The 23,033-nt window shown below is 37.2% G+C and overlaps 1 protein-coding gene across 38 annotated transcripts in view; it reads left to right on the forward strand.

Moving 5' to 3' along the window:
• NRXN1 (neurexin 1) overlaps positions 1–23,033 on the forward strand; it is a 1,383,669-nt gene that overhangs the window by 861,313 nt on the left and 499,323 nt on the right. The window lies entirely within an intron of this gene.

Below are 23,033 nucleotides of genomic sequence, written 5' to 3' on the forward strand. Positions count from 1 at the left end.
GAGTCATACTTGGTTCTTAACAGAGAAAACCATCTTTTCTCTGCTTTTGTTCATTACCACTGACAGCTACAAGTATCTGACTAAACTACTTATTAATGAAAGACACAACTGCCGTTTTGGGGCATGAATAAAAGGTCCAAATTCATCTATATGTGCCCCATGCAACAGCAAGATCTTAAATCTGCACTCTAGCATTTTGTGTAAACAGAAGAGGTTTTATTGTACAACGTTGTGTAATATAAAGAAGGGGGGGATTTGTTTCTCAAATGACCCTCCTTGTGGCTCTTAAGGATTCTAAAGTGGAGGAGAGAGGATCAGAAGCATCAGACCTAGATTTCTTCTCATCTTTTCTTCTCTCCTCCTATTAGGACAGGGTGGGTGTTGTTTCCTTCCCAACTCCCCCCCCCCCCCCCCCCTTACAGCCCTGTTTTACCAGTAATAGAAACTTGACTCCTCCGGAGTCCAGTGGTAGCGCAGAGGGTTAAGCACAGGTTGCACAAAGCGCAAGGACCAGTTTAAGGTTCCAGGTTCGAGCCCCGGCTCCCTACCTGCAGGGTCGTCGCTTCACAAGTCGTGAAGCAGGTCTGCAGGTGTCTATCTTTCTCTCCCCCTCTCTGTCTTCCCCTCCTCTCTCCATTTCTCTCTGTCCTATCCAACAACAATGATATCAATAACTACAGCAATAAAACAAGGGCAACAAAAGGGAATAAATAAATAAATGAAAACATTAAAAAAAAAAAACCACCTGACTCCTCTTCCTAGTGAGGAAGGAGACATGAAAATGTATCCTGAGTCTGGCTGTTTGTTCTTTCATCTCATATACCACTTACTGTGCTTTTGGGGTTCAATTTCATGAACAACCCCAATAATAATGTTGGATATAGCTTTTTGTATTGTTTTACCTTTAGTGTGCTTGTTGTTTTTAATTGAATGAAGATCATTTCCAATTTTGAGTTCTAAGATTTCTCTGGAATAAGCATTTCTTAAAATTTCCATACCCTTGCCTTTTCCTGGAGACTTATTGATTCCAAACACAACATTACTGCAGTTATTTTGAGTTAACATTTCATAACCAGTCAGTTGTACTTATCAGTAGATAGAAGTGTCATACTATGTGTATAGACCTATAGATACATATGGCCAGAATATATATATATATATTTAAATTTTTATTATTATCTTTATTTATTTATTGGATAGAGACAGCCAGAAATTGAGAGGGAAGGAGGTGCAAGAGAGAAAGAGAGAGACACCTACAGCCCTGCTTCACCATTTGCAAAGCTTTGCCCCCTGGAGGTGAGGACAGGAGCCTTGAACCTAGCCTGATGGATGCATTGTTACGTGTGCTCAGCCAGGTGCATCACCATCTGGCCCCTCAGTTAGAATATTTAGCATTTGCTTAATCCTAAACAATGTCTCTTAGAAAAGCATTTACTTTTAGTTTTTGTCCAGTCATTTTGGGTCTATGTAGGTATGGAATACTTTTCCACACAAAAAACTTGGAAATAGCCTTTTAAAATATTTTATTTTTTCACAAGTGCAAAAAAAAATTTCAATTTCAATATTGATGACATAACAATACCTTCCTTTACGCTTTTGATAGAACCGAATAAAAATAGTTATATTCTAAGGATATATTTCCACAACACCCTCATGTAAAATGTCTCCTTTAAGCATCGTCATAACCCTGGCAAGGTTTATGATCACCATTTTGCTGACAAGGAAACAGATTTAGAGAGGCAATGATTCTGCCAAAGCCACTTAATTAATAGGTAGCCACAGTACTTGTGCTTTCCTACTAGAATATATGAGGCAGGGTTTTAACTTTAGAAGACCTGAATTTTGTACCAGTGTCATCAATTTCCAATTCATTTCTCCAAAAATATTTATTACAATAAATAAATAACTCTCAAATAATACTAGATCACAGTAACTAAGAATTTAAAGTAGAAGGGGCCAGGTGGTTGCGCACCTGGTTTAGTGTGCACGCTACGGTGTGCAAAGACCCCAGTTCAAGCCCTTGGTCCCCACCTGCAGGAGGAAAGTTTCATGAGTGATGAAGCAGGGCTGCTGGTGTCTCTCTGTCTCTCTCACCCTCTGTCTCCCACTCCCCTCTCAATTTCCCTCTGTCTCTATCCAATAATAAGCAAAGTAAAAAAGGAATTCTTAAAAAAAGAATTTAAAGTGAATATGGTTATAAAACTTATGTCCCCATTCTAGCAGATACAAATTTTACGGCCAGTGTAAGTTGCAATTTTATGGCAGTTTAAGTTAACTCAACTGACTTTCAGATTCAGTGCTCAAGACCACTGTTGTAAGCCACTGCTGAGATGTGCTTTGGCTAGGGAACAAAAGAACGGAAGAAAGAGGGAAGGTAGGAGAGAAGCAAGGAAGCAAGGAAAGGAAGGAAGGAAGGAAGGAAGGAAGGAAGGAAAGAAGGAAAGGAGTAAGGAAGGAAGGAAATGAATTAGTTCCTATTATGTTTTGATACTTAACTTAGAGATAAGTAATAAGGTGGAGTTACATTAGTAAATGAGAGGCATTTTCATAATCAGTTGCAAGCACTCAGGGTGTGACAAATGTTATTAATCAAATAATAACAGATGTAAAGCACTTTATCACTAGGAGATGGTGACTCATGGGAAAAAAAACACCCTTTCTTTTAATTACTAAGGATATAGACATAAGAAAATCCTGTTGCCTTGATTGCATGGACTCAATATTTATGGGATTTGTAAATTCGAACTGAGATGATGTAGAATGGTGTTTCAACAATCTTTCTAACTATAGTTATATAGAAGTCAAGTTTTATATAAAATTTCTCTGCATCTTGTAACTATTTTTATTGTGGAATTCAAAATAGTTGCATCTTTTGGGCTGTGTGTTGTCTAGCTTAAATGTTTTATTTATTGTGATCAGCATTTTAATTTAATTACAAATTAATCATTTTTAAAAATCTTTCTTTATTTATTGGACAGCCAGAAATTGAGAGGGAAAGGGGTGTGAGGAAAGGAGAGAGACAGAGAGACACCTGCAGCCCTGCTTCATCACTTGCAAAGCTTTCCTCTTGCAGGTGGGGACTGGACTGGAGGCTTGAACCCAGGTCCTTGCGCACTGTAACATGTGCACTCAACCAGGTGCTCCACCACCTGGCCCCCAGATTAATCAATTTAATTAATGCTATAGGCTTTACTATATGTTCATGTATATATTTATTATTTTTCCGTATTACAAAACTTACTAGAGAAAATTATTGATATATGTCTTTGAAAGTCAGAAGCTAGAAAAAAAACCAAGCCTTTTAAGTAAATAGTAATGCAGTGATATAAAATGTTAAAATTCAAGGCAGTGACATTTACTAACTTTGATACCACTTCTACACAGTTTTGACTATTTAGGTTGGCATTAGACTTATATTGATGTGTGTAATTATTTATGTGGTTCAGTTTATCATGGCTATTAATTACCATCTGGTCATTTTGACAGATTTTTTTTTTTTGACATGAAGACAGCATTCAGAGGTGCTAAAAATAAGTGATATTTTTGGATATGTCTTAAAGTTCAGATAATTTTGGAGTTTGAAATCTCTAACTTTACACTGAGCCTGATTTATCTACAGTATGGATAATTCCTCAGTAGAAAGAACATTGTCATAAGTAATTGTGATGCTGCATTAAAAGGACAGGGAAATATGGAAGCTCTGTCACTCTGATACTATTTATTTAGGATTTTATTTGGGCATAAAGCAGGGCATTTTAAAGAAGCATGTAGTTTTCCTGATAAAATTTCTTTTTTAAAAAAGATTTATTCATTTATCTGTTTTACTTATTATTGGATAGAGAGAGATAAGTTGATAGGGGAGGGGGAGATAGGGAGGGAGAGATACAGAGAGACACCTGCAGCTTGGCTTCACCATTCGCAAAGCTTTCCCCCTATAGGTGGGGACCAGGGCCTTGAACCTGGGTCCTTTCACACTGTAATATGTACACTTAACCACGTGCACCGCCATCAGGCTCCTCCTGATGAAATTTCGAAGTTTTCAGTATTGCTATTTTGTTCATCTTACAAATATTTGATTCATATTTGTGTCATTTTATATGTAGCTATCCTTCTCAGTTGTCAGACATTTTAAATCTAGTGTAGAGAAAAATTCCAAAACACTCCTTTGTTTAAATACTTCTTTGAAGGGGCCCAGGTGGTGGTATACCCAGTAGTGTATGAAATACTATCAAGAGGACACAAGTTCAACCCCCGGGTCACTTCCTGCAAGCAGGAAGCCTATTGAGTTGTGGAGCTTGTAGGTGTTTCTCTTTCTGTCTCTCTGTTCCTCTCTCTTTCTTTCTCTCACTCTTATCAGAAATAAATAGAAGAAGAAAAAATAATAATGGCTTCTAGGAACAGTGGCATCATGCAAGCACAGAGCCTGAGTGATAACTCTGGTGGCAAAATAATAAATAGTTTAAAAAAACCTTTGAAAATATTCAGTTAGAAGTTATGTACAGGAATTAAACTTTCTAATTAGTTTGCAGGTGTCATTTAGTAATCTAATTCTATTTCTGAAAATCTTGTTAGAATAAACTACTTATGTCTACAGATTCATAAAGTATTATTTCCTAGATTGTATCTTTCCAAAGTTGATATAAAGAGACTTTACACTCTAGACTCCATTTTTCATGAAGCCCACACTTAAATATTTTGAGAATTGCATTGTGCTATATCAGTCATTTTTTCATGTCTACTGTCAAAGTATTAATATATGCTAGGAAAAGGTGAACAATAACTTAATCTCAGTCAGCAAATTGGTTAGTGGGACAGACCATTAAATATACAAGTACATTCTAGAATGGTACAAAATAACACTAGTTAAATCATTTATCTTTTGCTGATGATCATTTAGTCCCCTCCCCCTATTTTTGCTGCCCTTGTTGTTGTTGTTGTTGTTACTGTTGTCGTTGTTCTTGGACAGGACAGAGAGAAATCCAGAGAGGAAGGGAAGACAGAGAGAGGGAGAGAAAGACACCTGCAGACCTGCTTCATCGCTGGGGGCTCGAACCGGAATCCTTAGGCAGGTCCTTGAGCTTGGCGCTATGTGCGCTTAACCTGTTGTGCTACCGCCCAGCCCCTCATCTAGTCTTTGTTATATACATCTGGTAATGTTCTTACAAAGTAGCTACTCACCTAATCCTCAAAACAATGATTTGAGGTAGTTGTTAATAAGCTCACATTTTACACATAAAACTGTAGAAGTACCACTAGATTAGCAAGCTGACAGTGTTACAAAAATAAATTTGTGGGTACTAGGCAGTGGTGCACCAAGTTAAGTGTTCACATTACAGTGTGCAAGGGTGCAGGTTCAAGCTCCTGATCCCCACATATGGAGGGCGGGGGAGGGGGGAAGCTTTGCGAATGGTCTCTACTAATAAAGACACATGTTTAATAAATAAATAAATTTGTGGGGCCTGGATTTAAAACCACGCAGGCTCACTACAAAGTTCATACTCTTCTTTTTATAAGTATTTTAAAGTTTTTGTTTTATTATTTATTAGATGGAAACAGAAAGAAATTGAGAGGGAAGGGGTAGATATGGAGAGAGAGAGAGAGAGAGAGAGAGACCAACATTGCTTCTCTGCTTGTAAAACTTTCCCTCCTGAAGGTGGATATGGGGGCTCAAACCCAGGTCCTTATGCACTGTAGCTTGTGTGCTCAGCCAGGTATATAACTGCTTGTCCCCAAAGTCCATCCTCTTAACCTTTACATTAAACTGCCAAGAAACATGATTTATCCTGACTGAGATTTTTATTTTTCCCATACACCTTTTTGTTGTTATTTTTTGCTTTTGGTTGTTTGTCTTGCTTTTATTTAGAGACAGAGGCAGAAAAAAAGTAAAATGTGTGAAAGAGACCACAGCATGGAAGCTTCCTTCAATGTGATCAGGGCCAGGCTTGAACCTGGGTCGAACATATGGCTTACAAATACACTATTTATTATGTAAGGTGCTCCTCTCTTACAACTTTTATCATCAGTGTCTACAAGGGACCCAAGATAACTTTAACAGGTCATTTCACTGATTATTTAGTATCTGAGCTTTATTATCCAATTTATTTTTAGACAGAATGCTTCTTAACAATACCGGGCATCCAGAGACCTCCCTGCACCTCTCTTCTTCATCCCTTTATTTATTTTGATTGATTTATTAATCTTGATATCCACCACCACATCCAGAGTAAAGGAGTGATTTAAGATGCTTATTAATGTTTATGAACTTCTTTCATTATAGTTGGCAAATACATTCTCCACCAAATTGATAGGTCTGCTGTGATAATAGACTAATTTGCAAGTGCAGTCATGATTTACAATTAAAAGGGAACAGTTGCAATGTGCCTGATTATGTGATTATATTCTCATGAGTGGAAAAGAATACCTCTGTAAATGCCTAAATAAAATTGTATAGTTCTTAAGGCAGGTAGACAAAAGACTAACCATTAATAAAGTACATGGAGTAATCATCATAATTTTATTATAGTTTCTTAATTATGACACCTTGAAGATTTAAAAAACCACTTTTTGATTATATATGCTTGGTGCATATGAATACATAAATAATTTAACTGTCTCATGCTCATTTTAAATTAGACTGATGAGTGGCAAATGCTTTTCGGAAAGGAATGGCAAATACATCAAAATTTGAGTTTCTTTCCTGGCTACATTCTTTTTAAAGATTATTTTGCTTCTTTATTTCAACATTAGGATTTAATTCCTTTTTTTTTTTTTTACTGACATGAAATTCATTCCTCATATATTAAGCCCACAGGGATTCTAAGAATTCTCTGGTGAGATAAAAGATTTCTCTCTTAGATGTTATTGCATTTACTGGATGACATTAGAAGGGTTTCTAAAACACTGAAACCCAGTTTCTTCATGAGTAAAATTATACCTGTAACATCTAGTCTGTAGGACTGTAGTGAAGAGTAGATGTTTTGTAATGTGGCACAGGACCTGATAAAAGATTTCTGCTCTTCTAATGAAATGCTAACTCTCTCCAACTATGATTCTTCTCTACTTTGTTCTCCACTAAGGGAAACAAGTAGAAGGATTCAAGTTATAAAAAATGACTACTTTCAGAGTTTTTAAACAGATTGTCTCCTTATCATGCTAGATTGACTTAGTAGGTTTCTTAGGTAAGGACAAAGGCATTGAGATCATGTCCTGACATTTGATTTATCGAAAAGAGTTCATTATGGGGAAAGCCAATAATTGTATGCCCTTTGTCTGTGTTGGAGTTAGGCCAAGAAACAAATGTCAGAACTGAACTGCCAAAGCTTTTGAGCATCTCAGAATTGGACTTCTTTGTTTTGTTTGCTCTTAAAATATAATTCTTAGAATTTACATTAGGCCTTCATAAAGATAGCGTTGGGGAGAAAGAAGCATCAATGATGACAGATTTGAGAAAACTGTTTTGCATTTCTTACTCCAGCTAGCAAATGCAAACTCATCTTTACTTGACTACACTGTAATTGCCATAGGTTTCTGAAAGAGAAGCAGTGTTTTCTGGCCTAGAAATGCCATTCCACTTCTTTTGTTGTGGTCACTTTGGTGCTTATGTAATATCTAAATGCTAAAAAAAGTGTTTAAACAGAACATATACATTCCAGCTTAATAAATCAGATGAAGTGGTCCGGGAGGTGGCACAGTGGATAAAGCATTGGACTCTCAAGCATGAGGTCCTGAGTTCAGACCCAGCAGCACATGTACCAGAGTGATGACTGGTTCTTTCTCTCTCCTCCTTTCTCATTAATAAAAAAAAATATTAAAAATAAATCAGATGAAAATGCCTAGCAACTGTAATTTAAACACTTATTCAAAAATGATAGCTGACCTTTTTATTATTTTTTTTAGTTATTATATTTATTTATTTATTTATTGGATAGAGACAGTGAGAACTTGAGAGGGAAGGGGGAGATAAAGAGGATGAGAAGAAGAGAGACACCTACAATTCTACTTCACCATTTGCAAAGCTTTCCTCCTGCAAGTGAGGACCAGGGGCTCAACCTGGGTCCTGTGCACTGTAACATGTATGCTCAACCAGGTGTGTCACCACCTAGCCCTGCTAATCTATTTCTTTAAGATAAACATTTTAACAGGAACTTAATATTCTTTTTAAAAAATTTATTTTCCCTTTTGTTGCCCTTATTGTTGTAGTTATTATTGCTGTCATTGTTAGATAGGACAGAGAGAAATGGAGAGAGGAGGGGAAGACAGAGAGGGGGTGAGAAAGATAGACACCTGCAGACCTGCTTCACCGCCTGTGAAGCGACTCCCCTGCAGGTGGGGAGTCAGGGACTCCAACCCAGATCCTTATGCCGGTCCTTGCACTTTGCACCAACTGCGTTTAACCCCCTGCACTACCTCCTTACTCTCAGAAATTAATATTCTTACCTGAATTCTTCTTTCTAAAATTGTTATGTTGGGAGACTATACAGTAGGTAAGATTTTATGCCAGTTAGAGGAAAATTTATTTCAAGTATGTGGTGATCATTTGGGATAATGTAGAATGTGGGACAGAGCCACTTTAGAGAGTGACCTGTTATTTCCAAACCCCAAAGTGTGGGAAAAAAAATTAAAAAAAATTTTTTTTTCAAGTGATATCAGTCAGTAGCCAAGAGTCTGTAGAATCGGTATATCAAGATATGTTTAAGATAAAGGATAGTGATAAGCTTAAAGTTATTGTCTCTGTTGCTCATCCTTTCACCGGAGGCTTACTTGATATGTTAACATGTGTGCCAGCTGCATGTGTAATCTGTGAAATCATTTCTCTTCAACTTTCCTGTAAATTAAGGTTATTTTCTAAATAACAGATAATGGTGGAGAGTGTTTATGGGTACAGCAATGCTTAGTTTCCTCAGGGCAGGCAGCAAAGTTCTGTCTCATGCACTCATGTTTTCTGTAGTGTTCTAGAGAATCTAGACTTCAGCTGGGCTGCCTGCTATTTGGTAAACAGAGTCCCAAAGAATATGTCTTGGTAGTTTGTAGTGTGACACTTACTGTAAGTGTTTAAAAATCGAAGAAACGATTTCTAACTAGGGAGCAAAAAGCAAACAAACGAAAACCCCTAACACTCACCTCTCCCCCCCCAAAAAAAAATTCTGGAAGAAGTGTAACTTTGAAAGACTGATACATGGGAAGGTGGGATTGAAAGCATTCTTAACAAAAGCAAATGCCATAAGCAGAAAATAACCACCAACACTTCACATTGCCTTTAAATTTTTTTTTTAATATTTATTTTATTTATTCATTCCCTTTTGTTGCCCTTGTTGTTTTATTATTGTAGTTATTATTGTTGTCATCATTGTTGGATAGGACAGAGAGAAATGAAGAGGGGAGGGGAAGACAAAGAGGGGGAGAGAAAGATAGACACCTGCAGACCTGCTTCACTGCTTGTGAAGTGACTCCCCTGCAGGTGGGGTGCTGGGGAGCTTGGACTGGGATCCTTACACCAGTCCTTGCTCTTTGTACTACCTGCACTTAACCCACTACGCTACAGCCCGACTCCCCTTCACATTGCCTTTTAAAAAACTCTATAATGAATGCGAGTTCCATTATTCTTAGTGATCCCAGACAGCTGGATCTGGTCACTGAATGAATGACTGTGTTTTATTATTATTATTAATTAATTAATTTGTTTATTTAAAAAAGGAGACATTAACAAAACCATAGGATAAGAGGGGTCCAACTCCACACAGTTCCCATCACCAGATCTCTGTATCCCATCCCCTCCCCTGATAGCTTTCCTATTCTTTATCCTCTGGGAGTATGGACCCAAGGTCATTGTGGGATGCAGAAGGTGGAAGGTCTGGCTTCTGTAATTGCTTCCCCATGAACATGGGCATTGATTGGTAGATCCATACTCCTAACCTGCCTCTCTCTTTCCATAGTGGGGTGGGGCTCTGGAGAAGCAGAGCTCCAGGACACATCCGTAGGTTTTTTTTTTTTTTTCTGAGCCTGAAATCTGATATGCAGGTAGATTCCAGTTATTGTCTGGGGAGGTGATGTCATGGCTGGAAAAGGGACAGAAAGCTGGATCAGGGAAAAAGGGACAGAAAGCCGGATCAGGGAAGAGAGTAGCTCCCTAATATGGGGAAGGAGTATAAATATTGTTGACTAAACCCCATAGATTTTGTATCTGGGGCCTGTATTCAGCTTAGGAGCCTATGTGACCTCTGCATCCCTGTAGATCTGAGCTCACATTCTGTGGTCATGAGTAGGAAGCTGCCCCAATATTGGCCCATCTTCCTCAGGTATAGCATAGAATATGTTGCCCATGCTCCCTTCAGAGGATGGAACTGAATGACTGTATTTTATACATGTGTCCACACATTTGTTTAGAAGTATAACCTGTGTGTGTTTGTGTGCATATTTTTATTATTATTATTTGCTAGATTCTGGGGTCTTATGCATGTATAATTCTGTGCTCTTGTGCCAGTTTTGCACTCATTTTGCTTCAGACAGCAGGAGAGAGTCACAGAGTGAGAGATACTGTAATAAACCAGCATTTTCCATAGTGTCTTGGTGCTCTCATAATTGTGTCAGGGTTTGAAATCAACTAGGCCTGTGCACATCAAGGTGTGAACCATACTGGAGAACTGGCTTCCATCCCAAATATAAATATTTGCAATGGCCTTGGCAACAGAACAGGGTTGAAGAGATCTGCTTCATAGGGTAGGTCAAAAAACCCAAAACAAAATAAAACAAAATCTGCTGTGCTCTACAGGTGCTCCTGGGAGTAACCAGAAAGCAGTGTTTGAGTGATGGACAGTCAGATATACTGAGTGGATGCCATTTCCTTGCTCTCAAGAGCAGGGAAATGTTCTATTCTTCCCCTGCCTTCAAGATACACAGATGCTCTCATTGTTAAAACTGTACATTTGCAAAGAGAAAAATGAAGATGGCAAAACAAGCAGGGAGGAGACTTTCTATTTTCATAGAATTCTTGTCATTCAGCCTCCTCATTCATAGTGTGCAGATATTTAGGATATTACCAAAATGTGGGTGTTTATACACTCTGTTGGCAAATCATTATTCTAGCAGTGCCAAGAATGTGGAAACCAATCAATCACACGTACTTATCAAGTGCCTGCTGTTGTTGGGGTAGAATGTTGTCTCCGTGTTTTCCAAAGGACATAGGACCTGAAAGATGCTATCAAATGCATACTTGCCTCAAGCTTGAAAATTTAACCTGTGTGACTCTTGTTCTTTCAGATACCTCAGGAAGGCCTTCCAAGTATCCTTCCAAGCAGCCTGAGGGCAATAGAAGTTAGTCATCTCTTCTTCAGTATACTACTGCTTTTCAGACTTACCAGAGGCCCCATCTGTAATGTCAAATAAACTAGATGGACATAGATTTTTTTTCAATACAGATTTCTTTAGGACATTGACAGATGTCCTGTTGGTAGTTAAGATGTTTGATTATAACTCACATTTATGCAGCTTTTGATGTTAAAATGTGGTATCTGATCCAGGAATCTAGTCAGCATTACAGTACAGGAATTACGTGTTTGAGGCACTGTTTTCAGTCCTTGTCACTGCCATATGCCAGAGTTGAACAGTGTTCTGTTTTCTCACTCTTATTTATTTATTTATTTATTTGTTTATTTATTTACCACAAGGGTTATCTCTGGGCTCAGTGCTTGCACAATTAATTCACTGCTCCTGGTGGCTATTCTTTCCTCCTCCTCCACCACCTCCTCCTCCTTTTTTCTTTCCATAGTACAGAGAGAAATTGAGAAGGCAGAGGGAGATAGAGAAAGACAGAGAGACACCTGTAGACCTGTTACACTACTCATGAAGCTTCCCGAACCCTGCAGGTGGGAGTGGTGGATGGAACCCGGATCCTTGTGCGTGGCAATTTGTGTGCTTAACTATGTATGCTACCACCAGGCCCCTCTCACTGTTTCATAAAAATAAATAAATATTTACCAAATGGTTTCTCATGCTCTATCATACAGGATATTTACCACAGACCTGTAAATTAAGCATGTCATGTTTTACCCTACTTTGTTGGTGAGGAAGCAATGCGATTTAGTCACTTTAAGTTGTCTGACTTAGATTTGTAAGTGCCATAGCTAGAACTTAAACTCAGTATGCTTGCTTTCAGACTTCAGTACTGTTTCTGTCACTCGAATGGGAGATCTGTCTGGATAATACCCTTATAAACTCAGGTATTTGAATAAATCAGATAAGTCTGTAGGGATGTGGGAAGGAACTACTGAAAGGGCCCAGTTGCTACAAACCTTATGGACTTAGAGAAAAGAATAAACAAAAAAAGAACAAAGAGGTCATTCAAGATAAGATCAAAATGTGATTGAGATGATCAGGATTAGAAATTGGCATTTAGTACATTGTGCTGGTTTAATGTTTTATTGATTATTAGGATCTGCCCTTTGATATAGAAATGTAGATTCTGATTTGAAGGACAAAATTACTGTCTTTTGATTATTATTGAAATAACTAAAAAATTGTGCTTTTAACACTCTGACATAATACATCTTTATTTGACTAGACCCATAATGTTTTCCATATGAACAGTGACAAGAAACCATATATAAAATCAGAAGATATAACTTTTACAGAATTATTAAAGAGCTCATGAAAAAGATGGAGATTTTTCTGTCAAAAGCTTAATGAAAGCATTTGACTAGTCACAAAGATGATAAGGATATTTGCATAGTCTCCTTTTGGAAGCACATTTTAATTGCAGTGGAATAAACAAAGGTGCTAAACTGGCAAGGAGGCCAGCACTCCCCCTTAAGCAAAGTCCTTTGACTTGGAGAAAGTAGATGTACCCAGGTTTTATAAGTTATTTTAGAGAGCATACTGAGATTGACTTAAAATGTGTGTTTATAGAATCCTTAAAGTTTAAGCTGTATCAGCAACTGAGGGAGTTTCTTGAAAATGTGTATACCTGATCAGAACCCTTTGTGATTCTCTTTGGTAATTTGGTACAATATTTAAGAATTTACATTTCCAATTAGTATCTGCTTTAAGGGATTCTTAATGGTTCTTAGACAACTCTTTGATGAATATGACATTACACCATTATCAGGTACTATTTTAAACTGCTGGCTTTTACCCAGCCCTTTGTAAATCTCTGGAAAAAAATTCTCTAATGAGCAATCACATCATAGTGTGATGACCTTACATCTAGAAAATAAGGTAAAATCAATTGGATACATGGAGAATGAAATGGGAAGTTATCTCAGACCTGATGTCATTACACTGGTGATCAGTTCGCACCTGGTGGAATATTAAAATGGGTACCAACAGGTTGTTAAATCTGTTGCTTTTCTTCTAAGAAGAACTGTTAGACATAAAGAGATTCGATTCATATAGGAAATACCTGGAGCAGACTCATGTCATTCTTATGATATAATGGGGTGTCTTCCTGTATAACCTCTTTGTGTTGTAAAATTTTAATGCTGAAGGTTATCTTTTTATAAAAACATTTTATTTATTTACTACTGGATAGAGATAGCCAGAAATTGAGAGGGGAGGAAGAGATACAGAAGGAGAGAGATGGAGAGGCACCTACAGACCTGCTTCACCACTTATGAAGCTTTCCCCTTGAGGTTGGGGACCTGGAGCTTGAACCCAAGACCTTGTGCACTGTAATGTGTACACTCAACCAGGTGCACCACCTCTTGGCCCTCTAGGGTTATCTTTTTATATATAGCTGGATACATACACATAATTAAAAAGAAAACTCAACTTACGGTCTCTTTTTGTTCTTCCATTTATACATCCTTTGGTTCTGTATTCCCAGTATCTTGAGAAAGGATTATTTTAGTCTGTATCACAAACTAAGGTGTCATTCTACCCTCCTGGTATAAATCTTTTAGTGGTCAACACTTTTTCTTTGACTGAGAAAACTTTGATGCAGGTGTTATTTCAACTTACATTTCATCATGTCCTATTTATACTACTTGGTTTTTTTTTTTATGCCTTTTCCAGTGCTATGTCCTTTAATGTGATTCTTCAAAATGTTAAATCTTTTATAAACTTCCTCTTGCTTCGGTTTCTTCCTAAAGCACCTATACATTTCTGGAAAATGACATCATCATTGAATTACAATTCTTTATTGTTTTTGACTGTATGTGGATGGCAAATATATCTCTGTAATCAAACCCTTATAGTATAAAGAATGGTTTTTAGTGATTAATTGATACCCACACCTAATTTTATAGATAAAAACTCTGAGCACCAGGAAGGTTAAATACTAAACTCTGCTTTTCTTCACTGGATTTACACTGCTTTTCTCTTAGCTTTATTCACGAAGTATCTAAACTCAGAGTAATCTAACCATTTAAATCAATAACTCCCATGGCAGTAAACAAACTCTGAGAGACTGAACAAATTTTCCACTTATAGTTTCAGACTATCTTTTGTTTTTGAGCTGTTTTAGTCATTAAAATTTACTTGGACTAGGGGCTGGGTGGTGGGCACATCTGGTTAAGTGTACATGCTACCATGCACAAGGACCTGGGTTTGAGCCCCCACCCCCCATATGCAGGGGAACACTTCATGAGAGGTGAAGCACTTCTGCAGGTTTTATCTTTCTCTCTCCCTCTCTATCTACCCCACCCTCTGAGTTTCTCTCTCTCCTATCAAATTATATTTAAGGAAAAGGAGAGGTAAAGGAGAGAGAGAGAAAGGAAGGAAGGTATGGAGAGAGGGAGGGAAAAACTGGCCACTGGAAGTGGGGAATTCATAGTGCTGGCACAAAACCCCAGCAATAACCCTGGTGGCTGTATATATATAAAATTTTCTTAACTTGAATTAAGAGCAAACAAACTCTTCTGTGTGCCGTTATGATGGCATTTTAAAATGTTTCTATCCTTAATTTATATTATTGTGGAGATTTTTTTTTAAGAGAGAGTAAATAGCACTGAGATTGAGAGAGATGAAGAAAAGGTATAGGAGGAAGAGTTTTCTAATGTGTATGTCCTCGTGGATGTGGATGTAAGTTTAAAGTATGAGGATACAGCTTGTTTTAATGTACCATGTGTACCTTTTACTTTGTGAAAGAATTAAAAGGAGATTTTTCCTGTGTCTATAATTCTTTCTGTCAAACTTTAAGACATTTATAGAGATAAGTGACATTTAAATCACTGATTATCATCGTTGCAGTACAAGATTTTAAAAACACAGAGAAGTTTGAGGTAAAATTATCACAGCCACAATCTTAATGTCTTACAGGTAAGCTATGCTAAAATTTTAGCATATTGTTTTTGGTAGCTTGTCTTTGTTTATTTATGCTTTAAAATGTTTTAATTTGTTTATTATTGGATAGAGGCTGAGCGAAATTGAGAGGGGAAGGGGAGATAGGGAGGAGAGGGAAAGATAGAGAGAGAAAGAGACAGAGAGACACTTGCAGCAGTGCTTCACCACTAGTGAAACCTTTCCCTGGCTGATGGATACCAGGGGTTTGAACCTGGGTCTCTAAACACACTTCACAAGCTGTGAGGCAGGGCTGTAGCTCTCTGTCTTCCCCTCCTCTCTCAGCTTGTCTCTGTCTTATCCAATAAAATGAAAATAAAAATAAAAATGGCTGCCAGGTGCAGTGGATTCATAGTACAGGCACCAAGCCCCAGTGATAACCCTGGAGACAGTAAGTAAATAAATAAGAAGCATACTGATTTTTTTTCCCTTTCGTAGATGTTTCTTCTTAAAAATGAGTTATATCTTAAATACAATAAAATGTTCCAATTGTTTTAAATTTATTAATGAGAAAGAGAGAAGGAACCAGGAGGGAGGGAGGGAAAGAGGGAGGAAGGTGGGGGGACATCACTTTGTTGTATGGGATGCTGGGAATCATGGGACCTCATGTTCCCAAGTCAATGGCTCTAGCCACTATGCCACCTCTTGCACTGCAAAATGTGCCAGTTTTAATTGCACAAGCTCATAGAGTGGTGTTTGTTTGTTTGTTTATATCTCCCATGTAATCGCTATCCAGGTAGTGACACAACACATTTCTCATTGTACGAAGCTTTCAATGGAGACCTTACTCAACCAACCTACTGTTGTGACATTATTATTATTATTATTATTATTGACTATTTTATCTGTTCTGAACTACTTAAAATTAGAATCACAGAAAAGGTTCTTGTAGGTGTCTGTTTTCTGTGTCTCTGCATGATATTTATGAAACGTACCCATGTTGTTCAATGTGCCATTACTTTGTTCTCTTATTTCTGAGTAGTTTTGTGTGACTATATTGCAGCTTGTTTATTGCTTCTTATACAGATGCACATTATGGTTTATTTCTAGTTTGGGACTACTTGAGCACTCTTAAATGTGTCGTGGGCCTAAGTATTTATTCTCTTTGCATATGCTGAGCCTGAGAGGGCTAGGGAATGGGAAGGTTGTATTTTAACCTAGTTGGACACTGTCTCACAGTTTTCCAAGATGATTACATGATCCATTATGTCCCAGTCATTTTATATTCTAATTTAAAGATAATTTTGTTGATCCCTTCACCTTTACTCATGTTGTATGGTGTATTCAATTTTTTCATCTTTAATGCTGATTAATAAGGTTGTTGTAATGAGCATGGGTGTATTTAATTGGATTTAAAAGAATGAATTGTGGAGTTTGATCCCCAGCACACATGTGTCAGAGTTATGCTCTGCTTCTTTCTGTTGCTGTTGTTAGTAAATCATTTTTAAAGTCACTGTGGGACAAGGGAGATTATTTCAGTGATAGAACACAGGACTTACATGCTTGTACACCAGGTTTGATCTCTGGTACCTCATATCTAGAAATGAGCATCTCTGGTACCTCATTTCTAAAAATGTTCTGTTTTCTCTCTCATAAAAAAAATCTAATTATTTAAATAATTAAAAAATGAGGTTTATAAAATATTTGTATGTAAATTCTGGATAGTTCCCAGAGAATAAGAAGTGTCACTATTTATAAGCTGATGTTCCTTAGCAAAGATAATCTTAGACATTATAGAATGTGTGTATGTGTTTTCTTGTACCAGAGCACTCACTGTCAACTCTAGTTTATGGTCTTATAGTGGTGCTAGGGATTGAACCTGGAACCTTTTTTTTACCTCAGGTATGGAGGGCTTTTTGTATAACCATTAAACTATCTCCTCAGTCCAAGAATAAGTCTTAAAGTGGTTTCTTTTTTCCTATATTGGTAGATTAATAGGTTATGATATGGCTGTTAACAATGGATACAATTCCTTATCTCCCAGTGGATAGGTGTTTGTGAAATAGGCTCACCCCCAACATAAGTCTTTTTTCTGCCACCAGGGACCCCTCTAGTCCCCAGCCTACTGCCTTTTCCCTCCTTTCCCAAAATTCCATGCTTTGGTGCAATACACCAAACCCAGTCCAAGTTTTACATTGTGTTTTTCCTTTCTGTCCTTGTTCAAGATACTATCAACTCTATATAGTTAATAGATATTAAGCTAAAAATTTAAGAAACATGGAAACAACCACGAGTAAATAGTGCTATAATAGTATTTGAAGACAAGTTACATGTGGCAACTTCAATTATAAAATGTCTCAGGTCCTCTCATAACCACCTGGCCTCCTTTGGTCTTCTCCTTTTCCATTATGTGCCAGAGCCTGCAGCTGCCAGCCTGCAATTTCATCTAATAGCGAAGTGCTATTTTAAGAAGTTAAAGCACTTATTAAAAACGTCCTTTCTAATTTTATATGTGCTAAGTCTCATGCTGTCTTTAGATACAGCAAGTACAACATAATGGTCTCAATAAACATCTGAGAAAGAAAACTGATTTTTTTTAATTGAGGAAATTTTTATCATTAATGGAAGCTACTACTGAAACCATTTTATAGTTTTAATTGAAATGGTTAGTAATTGCTGGTATTTACTTAATGAATCCTTGGCACGATGTGCGCAAAACATTAACCACTGCGTTAATGTTTATATTGGACTTTGAAAATAAATAAAACATTTAAAAATATCAAAAAACACCTTATTAAATGAAAAATAAAGATCAATCTTGGAAACTTTTTCTACTAAAAGTATCTCTCCAGGTTCTTTTCTTTCAAAATACTACTCATTTTATTTACTAGGACCTAAAGATAAGAAAACTATAGAGAAGGAAATGATACTGTATTGAAATCTTAGTTAAAAACACATTCAAAAATTATTTTCAGATTAATTTAAAATATTTTATTTTGGTATCAATTATAAAATATTAATGTATTGGGGGCCAGGTGGTGGTACGCCTGGTTAAGTGTACACATTACAGTGCACAAGGACCCTGGTTCAAGCCTCTGGTCCCCACCAGCAGGGCAAAAGCTTTACGAGTTGTGAAGCAGTACTACAGGTCACTCGCTCTCTCCTTAACTGTTTAATTTTTATTTTATTTATTTATTATTTGATAAATACATAAATTAAGAGGGGAGGAGGAGACAGAGACAGAGAGAAACAGACACCTGCAGTTCTGCTTCACCACTCGTGAAACTTCCCCCTTGCAGGTGGGGATCAGGGGCTTGAACTCCAGTCCTTATGCACTATAATGTGAACTCTTTTTTTAATATTAAAAATATTTATTTATTCCCTTTTTTGTTGCCCTTATTTTTTTATTGTTGTAGTTATTATTGTTGTTGTCATTGATGTCATCATTGTTGGATAGGACAGAGAGAAATGGAGAGAGGAGGGGAAGACAGAGAGGGGGAGAGAAAGATAGACACCTGCAGGCCTGCTTCACCCCTTGTGAACTTACTCACCTGCAGATGGGGAGACAGGTGCTCTAACTGGGATCCTTACGCCGGTCTTTGTGCTTTGCGCCACCTGCGCTTAACTCTCTGTGCTACTGCCTGACTCCCATAATGTGAACTCAACCAGGTGTGCCACCACCCTCTCTTTCCCTCTCTATATCCTATCCCTCAATTTCACTCTGTCTCTATCCAATAATAAATAGAATTTCCTTAAATTTTGGCTATCAATTATGTATTTTCTACTTAAAATTTTTAGATTCTGGGCCTTGCTCAAACTCTAAAGCATGACTGAAAAACATTTCTGGACAATTTTTTTTTTAATCTTTATGTTAGAGAGAGAGGAAGAAGAAAGGGAAAGAGATAGGAGAGACACTGCAGTGTCCACAGTTCCTGAAGGTTCTCCCCTGCAGGTGCTCCCACTTTGTAACCCAGGGCATGAACTTGAGTCCTAGCATATGATAATGTGTGGTATTACTGGTGAACCACCTGCCAACCTTCCTGATTTGCATGTCTTTATTGTTAGTTTGTATCTTTTGTCTGAATAGAAGTGAAAGCTCAGGTATATTCATATAACCTGAATCAAGAGTCTTCTGAGTTTAAATTCCAGAGAATTATTTGCTTAATACTGATAATAATGAGCACAGATAAATACATTGTAATTAAAAGATACTGAAAGAATAACATAGTGGGAACCCATTTGTAGTTTGCCCTGTAGAGTGCACGTGCTTTCATGAGAAAGGGTTAAGGTTCAAGCTGTGGGTCCCCAAAACTTCATTAGGAAATGAACAATGCTTCAGATGTCTCTTCCCCATTCTCTGTCTCTCACCCTCTACACAAGACATGACTGCAGAGAGAAGTGGAGTGATGTAGACACTGAGCTCCAGTGATAACCCTGGTGGCAATAAAATAAAAATAAAATAAAATATAGGGGAATTAACTTAAAGCTAGACAAACCTGAAATTGAAATCCCAGCTCTGCTTGGTGATATGACTTTGTTACCTGTAAAGTGACGGTGATATTAACTCATCTTGCTAGACTCTTTCAATGGATATGTATAATGCATGTCTCTAGAAGATTACCAAAGTTCAGTCTCACTTGCTATTTGTAAAACTAATATTATTTTCACCTCCATTCCTCCCTCCCTCCCACCTTTCCACCACCTGCATAGGTCTCATGCATTTGTCTACTAGGCATCTTCTGTTTAAGCCTATATACCCTGCTAGGAGTTTAGTCTTGTTAAAGAATTGCTTTTTTCAGACCCTCAAGTTTTACAATGAAGCCATCCCCTTCCTTGACCCTAGTCTTCTATTTTCCTATAGTTTCCCAGCTATTTCACAACTCCCTTTCTGAGAATAATGTCATAATCTCCACCAGCCTTTATAGACATGGTGATGATGGTGATGATGATGATAATGAAGTCATCTTTGCCTCATCTTGATATAGCTAGAAGGAATCAAGTGAGATAGGCCAAAAAGATAAGAATCAATATGGGATGATCTCACTTGTAGGCATAACTTAAGAAACAAGAACAGAAAGTTAAAACTTATATTGAAATAGTGTATTGCACCAAAGCAAAGGACTCTAGGGAAGGAGGGCAGGAAGATATGGGGAGAGGAGGCAAGGGGAGAGGAGGAGGTCCTGGTCCATGATGGTGGAAAAGGAACTAAGTTGGGGATGCAACTATTTAGCAGGTATCTATCATGACGAGATGAAAACATTTGCCAGAAACTATGCTGTAAACCATTAACTCCCTCCCCTCCAAAAAATAGTTCTACCAATTTCATATCCAGAGCAGCATCAACTAAGGACTTGTTAGAGGCAAATTCTTGTGTTCCAACCAGGTCTTATAATTCAAGAACCCTGAAGGTGCGAGCTAGCAATATGTAGATTCATAAGCACTCTTGGAATTTTTTCCATATAATAAAGTTGAAGAGCTACCATTGTAATGTATGACTTGATGGTGATAGGCACTGGACAATTGGAGAGGGGATATGACCCTACAGGGATTTGTTAACTGGGTGGAAGCAAATTTCTGATACAGTTTTATGGAGAATGTGACCTATAAGCTGAATCTGGGAGGACATTATTAGTTAGTGGTTTTCACACTTGAGCTTTATTAAATTCTAACTAAATAATTTCATTGTTTCAAAGCTACAACTGATATTGAAAAATATTATTAAAGTTATTGTATAGTTGGAGAGATATCATCATTTTATGCTATAGTTTTAGAATATTAGTACACTGATTAGTATGGTATGTTTTACATATAAAACAAGAAATAGGCAGCCTTCAGGGCCAATCGTATTCTTTAAGTTCATTTTCCTGAGTTTAATTTTTTTAAAGATTTTATTTATTTATTCATGAGAAAGATAGGAAGAGAGAGCAAACCAGACATCACTCTGGTGTATGTGCTGCCAGGGATTGAACTCAGGACCTCATCCTTGAGAGTTCAATGCTTTATCCATTGTGCCACCTCCCAGACCACATGAGTTTAATTTTTTAATGTATAACTTTAAATTTTTTTAAGAATTACTATTTTTTCTAGTTAGGGATGGCTGACTTGAAGTATTATTTGGAAAAATAAAATAGAATTGACTCGTAAGTAAATCTATGAGGAATATGAGGGGTGTGTTTGTATTTATATCATTTATATCATGTTTCTACTCATGAGTTAGCACATCCAGTGATAGAGACCTTGCATAATTGCAAGAGTGACCATTGTAAAATGAGTTATCACTTGAAAATCCTTTGAACTCGTTATTATTTCTATAATTAAAATGTGTGTGCCTACTTAAGAAGGTATTAGTTAGTGATCAATTATGGTAAAAACTGTTCACCAAAAATTTTTGATTATAAAAAATATAAAACTGAGCAGAATGGTTCTTGATGAGTCAAACTATTAAATCCAAGCTCTGCCATCACCATTAAGGAGAATTTGTTCTTTTTCTCCTTTCTATCTTTTTTTTTTTTGCCTCCAAGATTATTGCTGGGGCTCGGTGCTGACACTATGAATCCACTGCTCCTGGCAGATTCATAGTGGAAAAATGGATTTTTCCATTTTATTGGACAAGACACAGAGAAATTAAGAGAGAAGGGGGAGACACACACACACACACACACACACAGAGTGAGAGAGAGAAAGAGAGAGAGAGAGAGAGAGAGAGAGAGACGGACTTGCTTCACTGTGGGTCTTTATTTGCCGGAGGAGAGCTTGGGCCTCAAATCCATATCTTTGTGCGGGTCCTTGCATTTAACTGGGTGCACCTCCGCCCAGCCCCCTATTGTTCTTTTTTCTAAGAATTTTTAGTTCTTTTTTGTTACAGAGAGTGTTTTTATGTAATTCAGTATAGTATTGGCTACTTTTAATTGTTTTACTAATTTGTTACCATTATTTTATGATGAAATGAAATATTTTTCTGAAATGGGAAGTAGTACTTGAATTAGCGAAAATGAAGGGTAATTACTGCTAATCAGTCTCTGATTTCCTCGAACGTAAATAAAATGAAACAAGAAGTACCTCTTCTCTTTGCTGCCCTTTGAAAGACAGTCAATATTCTTTTGCTCTTGAAAACTACTTTTCATTACTTTTAAAAAATAATTTTCTCTTGATGGCTTTATATCTTCCTTTTTCTCACCCCACAATAATAAAAAGAAAATAAGTATAAAATACTTAATCAAAGTTAGAAATCATGAATCTTCCTTTGTCTTAGTTATGAACTTTATTTTTATCTTTCTCAGTGAACAAATCTCAGTTCTTGCCCTAGTGTGACATAAGGAATTGGGTGACATAATCCTTGTTATCTGTGGTTTCCTAGATTTAGAAAGACAGGCAGGCAGGCGATATGTGGTATTTGGGGGTGTCACTGGATAACTTATGGGCCTATTTGGTATCTAGACTTTCCAACTACATAATTTCTGTTTTGTTTTGGTTTGCCTCCATACCATGCTCTCTTTGAACTGTATATGGCCAGCAGCCAAAGAATGCTTTTGTTCCAGTGAGGCTGCCTGGTGTTAATGTTTACATGGTTCCTGGCTTTGGGACTTTGGCTTTAGAAGGTGATGATTTTCTTCTTATTCTCCTGAATTTTTGGTTGTTAAATCCTGAGTGCCCAAATGCCCGAATTCTTTCAGGATGGCAAGGACTTAATTTGCCACCACATATTTACCTACACAACTTGAGGACTGCAGTAATTTGGCATGGCAGAAGGCATATGCTGCCAGCAAATTATCAGAGGACAGAAGATTACAAACCATTGCTGTTTGAATCAGATGGCATTTGAT

This window comes from Erinaceus europaeus, chromosome 3, assembly GCF_950295315.1.
Source record: "Erinaceus europaeus chromosome 3, mEriEur2.1, whole genome shotgun sequence".
In the NCBI taxonomy this organism is placed as follows: domain Eukaryota; kingdom Metazoa; phylum Chordata; class Mammalia; order Eulipotyphla; family Erinaceidae; genus Erinaceus; species Erinaceus europaeus.